The sequence below is a fragment of the Trachymyrmex septentrionalis genome, unplaced genomic scaffold, assembly GCF_001594115.1.
Source record: "Trachymyrmex septentrionalis isolate Tsep2-gDNA-1 unplaced genomic scaffold, Tsep1.0 scaffold87, whole genome shotgun sequence".
Classification (NCBI taxonomy): domain Eukaryota; kingdom Metazoa; phylum Arthropoda; class Insecta; order Hymenoptera; family Formicidae; genus Trachymyrmex; species Trachymyrmex septentrionalis.
The window spans coordinates 3,862,106-3,869,566 of record NW_017306059.1 but is presented as its reverse complement, the minus strand read 5'-3'; the positions used below and the strand labels follow the sequence as shown (position 1 = coordinate 3,869,566).

The window sequence follows — 7,461 nt, the reverse complement described above, 5'->3', positions numbered from 1 at the left end:
AAATGACGTGACAGAGCAACGAAATAAAATTATTGAAGAAACTGCCATGCACTTAGGGCCATGAAATGGATATAAAACAATTGATCGGAACAACCGGAGAGGTGACGGACGTGGCGAGAACTGTGCCGAGGCTCGTGGCTCCATCTGTAGCCGGAGAGATAGATTCGTGTTGCGTGCTATTCCCCTCCGACCTCTGCGCATCATTTCATCGTGGAATAACCGGCATGTTTTAAGGAATGCATGTGACCTACAACAAAGTTGAGAAAAGGTCACGAAGCGTGGGTTGCGCAATTACTTTTCATCGCGCGAGCGTAATTGCGGGACCCACGTTGGCGCAGGGGAAAAAAAGAAAAAGGAAGAAAGAAAAGAGGGAAGTGGGAAATATTCTTTATGTACCCTTTTCGTCCGAGTCTTACTTTAAACGCAAAGGGCTCTGTGAGATAAATTATCAGCCGGAGGCTAGAATAGTAGCTTCTTGGGAACAGTACCAAAAGAGAAGCGGGGAGCAAAACAATAATGAATCCTTTGCTGAAACCGAATGCTCTATTCTATTATAATAATCATTCCGAAGCTAACACGAAATGACACGCTACGTTTACCTGAAAATCAAATGTTTCTTTCAAATAAAAAAGAAGGAATTAAAAAGAAATTCTTTTTAAAGAGAAAGGGTTCGATAAATATATATGTACCATATGTCCTTTTTCTGGAAAAAGCATTCATAATAAGCGCAAGCTATTCAGAAAAGATATTCTAAATGTCATTTTAGGGCAGGAGAGCGGTTTACTTTTACGGTTATACGAACGATACTTTTTACAATCTAGTGTTTTTTGATTTGCAAAAGTATTATAATTAAACAATTTGATTCTTGCGTCTCTCATTGGAAATATTGTAAACTATTTAATTTAATTTTCATTACTAAAGTAATACGAAAAAATGCACAATATTTCTTGATGTCTTAAGAAATTTATTTAACTTTAATTAGTTAGTATAAAAAATGTTTCCAGTATTAGTATTAATTTTTAATACACAGACTGCCATCATTATATCATATCCATCATTTTATCCTGACGCCTCTTTCACATAGTAATAATAAATATCCTTTTCTTAATTACGTTATTTGAATTTTTTATATTTAACAAATGTAATAAAATTATTACAATTATTATGTGGAGATATTTAATGTCCTATAGATTGGACATTGATTTTAGTTATTTGAGTTTATTAGAATATCCAATATATGCGTATATAACAAAATTATTAATTATTAAAAAATATTTGGTGTTCTGTAGATTTTCTATTTCTACAACAAAGACTTGAGTTGTGAAAACATAAAAAGAACTCAATAGGATTTGTATAGGGTAATGTCAACTTCAAAGTGCCGGTTGAGATTCCAGCAGAAAAAAGGGATCCATTAAAGAAAAAGTGGTAAATCCATTCAGTCCCGTTTAAAAATATGCGGTCTACCATACGGTTCTTTTAGTAGCTTCTTTTATGTTCTCTTGACCATATTTGTGACATGTACAGTTGCTTCGAGTGATTTAAATTTACTATTGTTTCGTACTCAGATTTGGTTTATTATAGGACGCCGTAAAGATTTGATACATCACTATTATTTTAAACGCAAATAATTTGTCGTTGAGTAAATTCGCGTCTTTCTTCGACGATGGGGGAAATGTTTAAGCGGTACAAGCAAGAGTGAGTTTTAATTTTACACGATCGAAATGTCACTCGATAAGACACGCCGAAGGAAAGTGGCGCGATTTAGGTGCACGCACAAGGAAAAATCTCGACAAACGAGCAAGCGGACGAGCAAGTGATCGCTCGTTACAAGCACTGAATTTAATCGGCCATCAAGCACGAGCCGAGATCGCCATGCCGTCACGGTCGTCCCTCCAAGGACGCGTCTCGAGAGTCATCTCGTTACACGGATATACGTATATATAAGTGCGTGATTTACTCGCTCTGGTCGAATCGTAGAACGACCGAGTAATACCGCGCCGTGTGTAATGCAATCGTTTCGACGCACAGCGCCGAGAATCGACGTCTCGCATTAAATGTCACATTCTAAATAGCGAACCATTACGTAAAGCAAACTGCCGTAAATCCTTCCCTTGATACAGAAGCGTACGTATCGTCGTCGTCGTCGTCGTCGCGGTCGCAGCCATGGGACTTTCCCACGTTATATATTTGCTCCGAAGAAAGTCACGAAAACGACCCTAATTCGCCGACATTAGGCAGAGAAAAAAGAAGGAAGGCGACGAAAACGAAAGTAGATCTTTTTTTTTTCTTGGGCACTTAATCACATAACAACGTATATCGAGAAATTAGGATATTTATCTGATGCCTCCTTTTTTTATTCAACATCGTAAGCTTTGGTTAATTTCGAGAAAAAAAAAAAGAGATTAGTGAGTCCCAGATCTTCCCCCCTACTACAAAAAGAGCACCAATTAACTCTAACGACGGTTACAAAACGCGTAGCTGTAATAAAGTAATTTGTAGCAGTTGTTCTTCTTGTAGCGATATTGCTGTGTCTACAACATACAAAAATTTATTTTTATAAATCCGTTCCATAAATAACAATTTTTTTGCATTCTGCTTTTATACTTTCTAATTTTAATCGCTATATTTATCAACTGAAAACACGATGGTGGAGTATAAAAAAGTCTCTGTCAGAAGGACTAAATAAAACAGTGTGGCTTGTCGATCTCGCAAAGAGAGTCGCACTTTGAGAGTCGGCAAGTGATTATACGTGTCGTAGATATATTGAAAAGAATAGGAGGTGACGTGGTGAGGAAAGGAGTAGGAAAAGCACGAGAAGAGAGGGTACCAAGTGAAGCCCCTCCCTCATCAACCCCCACCATGAATCTGGAGAAGGATTATCCGGTCCCTCCAGCAGAATCCCCCACCAAGTGGTCTGACAGGACCCACAACCCACCTGTACCACTCGGCTAGACCGTGCATGCTTCTCCGCTGATCCGACGCACAGTATGCCTATAAGGCCCATTCGAGATATACTTACGAGAGCGCACGAGCGAGGCCCCGCAGCGAGCGAGCGGAGAACCGATCCGGCAGTCGAGAAGTGGGACCACGGAAAATAAACGTGCAGAAGTGGGGGTCGATTCAAGAATCGATGTGGACACCCTCACCTACCAAAGTCATTCACCTAACGGTCATCGGCGCGTCAAGAGTCTTCGTCTTCTTCCGTTATCCGGTCTCGCCAATCGCAAAGGCTCACGTTCGCCATCGGTCAGTTTGCAATCTGTCGTGCGAAAGAAGGTTTTAAGTAGAGTGACGGAGTTTAAATAGAAGATACATAGACACTTCACCCGATTCAAAGTTCCGGAAAACTGCCCGCAAAACTAGAGTAGTGACTTCTCAACAAAAACGAACAATTTCGAACAGTGCCTTAATAGAGTTGTTAAGTTGTTAATTATGAGAGACTCTTTTCCAAAAGTGTTCTCGTTTTAGTGAAATTGTGTGACTGATCGTGCGTTTTTCTGTGATTTTGCTTCTACCTGTGAACGCCCGAGAACAAAATCTTGCTAAAATGGAAAAGTATATCAGGAGACAAATCCTCGAGAAATAATTGTGATACAATGGAATGCTCTATCTGAAATCGCTGCCGAATAATGGTCGTATCTGCCCAACGTTAATCCATTATAACAATAAAAGTACGTAATATTTTGTGATAATCTAATTGTTTGAAAGTCAAATTCGGGATTTGCGCACAAGAAACAATATTGCCTATCGCAGTTTTGAACGCGACATGTCATTAGTCTTGATATTATTTTTCAGAAACATCAGTTCTAGTAATGTGTCAAAAAATTACGTATATATATATATATATAATAATTTAGAAGACATTCATTTCAAGCAACGTAACATAGAGACCGCGATACGTCATTCAGCGATTCAGCTTATTGTTAGCGTAAAATATATCCACGCTAGAAAGAATGATTTTGCTGAAAGATCTAAAATTATGCTGATCGAATCTGAAAATAATTTTGTTAGACTTTAAAAATCTAATTACAGAAATTAGAAAATGATCAATGCTGCAAAAAATATTGATATTCTAGCGAGATATTCGAGTTTGAATTTCCAACAGATTTTTGACGGTGTGACACAATTCTTTTCGGATCCGTATGTAATCCGGCAAAATGTTAAATCTTTCAGCGAAATCATTCTTTCCGTGCAGTTAACTTTTAACGCGCGTTATCGTACGTTGAGTGCAATAACTAATTTACTAAATGTGCTTGCGCACTCGGGAATCGTATTTGACGCAGTCTTAATGATATCGAACCGTGTAATTCCGCGTCATGCCTCGGAAACGACAGTGTGATCGAGCACGCGAGAGCGATGAGAATCCGCCAGGCAATCGGTTCGTCGCGGATTAGGCACCGCGATGAGTTTTCGGTCGCGGCTCGTCAGTCCTGATGAACGCGCGTGCGTTGCCGACCCGTTCGTCTTCGTAAACCGTGGAATTTACTCGCGGGGCATCGCGCCGCGACGAATCGTCCGTGCGTTCGATCGAGGACCGATTACGACAATAGAATCGGAAATAGCGCCGCGGTGCATTGCGTCGCGCGCAATGCGAAGGCCGATCGGCAGAACGCGCGCTGCGGAACGCCGCTTCGTTTCGAAAGAACGGAAGTCGCTCTTTGCAAACTAGAGCCGTCGCCGAGATTAGGTTGCACGATGCCGGAATCGCTTGCCCGCAGGGACGATCGATCGCCCCCGTCGATAAATGCTCATCCAGATAATTTGCGCGAATAAATGAGCGGATGATCGAAAACGGTAGCATCAAAGAGAGATAGCGAGAAGAATCGCCGTCGGCCGGCGGGACGTTTTGGTCCGTGCAGTTCTATTCGAGTTGTCTTTTGCGAAAAATAAAAAAGAAAGTAGCACTTGCTCACGAACAAGAACCCTACACATTGTACATATTTTTAGTTTCGACCTTGACTAAAGTAACTCATAAAGATAGAGTTATAAAAGAACCCTTCGAATTTATTTCCCTTTTTTTTTTCGTAAAAAAAAAACTTCTCTGTGTCTTGGGACAGAATGCATAAAATGGCAAAACTTTTCACTAACGAGAAAGAGTAAAGCGAATATTTTTTGGCAAAAAAATGCAATAAAAAATACAGCAGAATACCCTTCTTTTCTTCTTTTTAAGAAGAACTCTTGCTTTCTCCGAAAAAAAATAAATATAAGGACATTTATCTTAGATTCGTAAGAGTTAAAAACCAATTAAAATCGTTTGTGTACGCTTTTGAAAAAGAATTTTGCCTTGCCATTTCAATGTTTTTAACCTTTCCTTTTTACATCATTTTAACCGTTCCTTTTTACATCATTTTAACTGTTCCTTTTTTATGTCGTCATAAAAATATCACAACGCAAAAAAATTGCAAATTAGTGTGAAAGTCATGCATCTCCGATTATTTTTGATGCTGTTATTTATTAAATTAACAGAAAAAAATCTTTCTCCATGTAAGAAAGATATACTAAATTTATAGATTTATTGAATTCACATCTTTTCACTTTATCTAAACAAAGTGAATGAAATTTAAGTATCGACACTAAAAAAAAAAAACAATATTTTTTTCCTTTACAATCATATTTTTTGTCTCTTTCGAGTAATTGCGTCGTATCTCTGGAATTTCTGGAAATTGTGTAGTCTCCTTCTGTCTTCCGTAATTCTGAAGTATCGACACTACTAGCTCCACCGCGAGATGCAGAGCATATAGACTGGCTGATTACAGTTTTGTTTCTTTTATGGTACGTACATTCTTGTGCCTGTTGTCACATGTTTCGGAATTACGATCGTTTAATAATTATTGTGATCATAAAATTCTTTTTATTCGATTTGTCAAGATTCACTGCGCTCCGATGTTTAGTTTAACGAAAACGTAAAATTATATTGCATAATAATGTAATGTTATTTCTATTTAAGTAGTTTTTCTCTCTCGTTATTGCGTGCCTTCCCCTTAACATGCACATGCAATTCAATTAAATTACGATTTCGACTAAATTTAAATTAAATTGAATGCTGTGCGTCTAAAAAAATCTTATATCAAACTTAAAAGTAAATTCTACTCTATCCTTCCATGAGAAAGATCTTTTTTTACGATAAAAGATATAATGAATGATCGAAGAGAAAGGTCAGCATGGAAAAGGAGAAGAAACGCAGCGCGATTCGCAAAAATTATGACGATTGGTCGCTTCATAAGCATCTTGACAGATGTTCACCTCACAGCCATCACCAATGATCATTGGGGAGAGACTTTGCGCGGGTGTACGTTACGATTCTCACGGCTCGCCGCTGGGTCTGCTTGGCACAACAATTGCACGCGGTCTACAAGGTCAAGCCTCGTGGCGGTCCCCGACGATCTTGGCGATGATCGTTGCCGCCGAGATCCGCTGGTAGTGATAATACGTACCAAGTCTTGTCGCCGTATGTCGAGAGCGCCTTCACATCCGCAAAAGCGGACCGCCATCGTCGCTCGACGCAAATCGAAGCGATCCGGATGGTTTACGTTGCCGGAGCTCCGGGGGTTTGCATTCTCGTGTCCGTGGTGTTGCGATTGCAACGTCTCATTATGATTAGCGTAAAAAAGATAAGGGAGCCAAAACTCTCTCGTTGCCGCAAGGAAACGTAAGATTGTCGGAAAATTGAAAGGAAGGAGACACACAATAATAGCTCGCAATCTTTAATACCGCGTCCAGAGTCGCGCGGGCTATTACGATTACAGAGCCGTGAATCAGCTATTTACATGCGCCGACCACGGCGGCCGGAGATCGGCATAACAAGTGCGCGGCGACCACTTATCGTCGCCGGACGTAATTGTAAAATTCCCGATTACGCCGAATAATTCTCGCGAAGCAAGATAGGTATAGATACTAGATAGCTTTTATTAATCGCTGGGTAAAACCAGAACGTCGTCTCCGCAGATATAGCGAATAAGAGGCAGCATTCCCGTCTTCTCTCTTGCCTATTTTTATCGATTCTTTAATCTTCAAGATTTTTATCCTCAGTATTTCTGTAAAAATTATTATTATATTTAGTTCTACATAAATGCACTTGATAAACTGTATGCTGTATCGTTATCTTAAAAATTATTTACAAATTATGTCGCATTTAGGAACATTGTAAATAAATAGTATAGAATAATACAAATTTTATAAAGTAAAGTATTGAAAAAAAACATAGAACACACACAGAAAAAACAGTTTTGCTAAAGTATCTAAAAAAACTAGATACAAATATAAAAATAATTTTGTTGAACCATCAAAATAGTTATACAGAACGCTTAAATATTAATGATAATGCTGCAAACAGTTTTAAAATTACAACAATCATCTTGAATGTTCTACATAACCATTTTAATAAGCCAAATAAAATTATTTTCAAAATCATTTTAACTATATTAACTTTAAATATTTGAACAAACAGTTCTTTCTATGCAA

The 7,461-nt window shown here is 38.7% G+C and overlaps 1 protein-coding gene across 1 annotated transcript in view; it reads left to right on the top strand.

Moving 5' to 3' along the window:
- Positions 1-3,028: 3,028 nt before the first annotated feature.
- The window catches only part of LOC108755312 (knirps-related protein-like), a 12,564-nt gene continuing 8,131 nt past the window's right edge, over positions 3,029-7,461 (top strand). The window contains exon 1 of the mRNA XM_018498236.1: positions 3,029-3,671. The gene's annotated coding sequence lies outside the window, so the exon portion shown is untranslated. The remainder of the gene's footprint in view (positions 3,672-7,461) is intronic.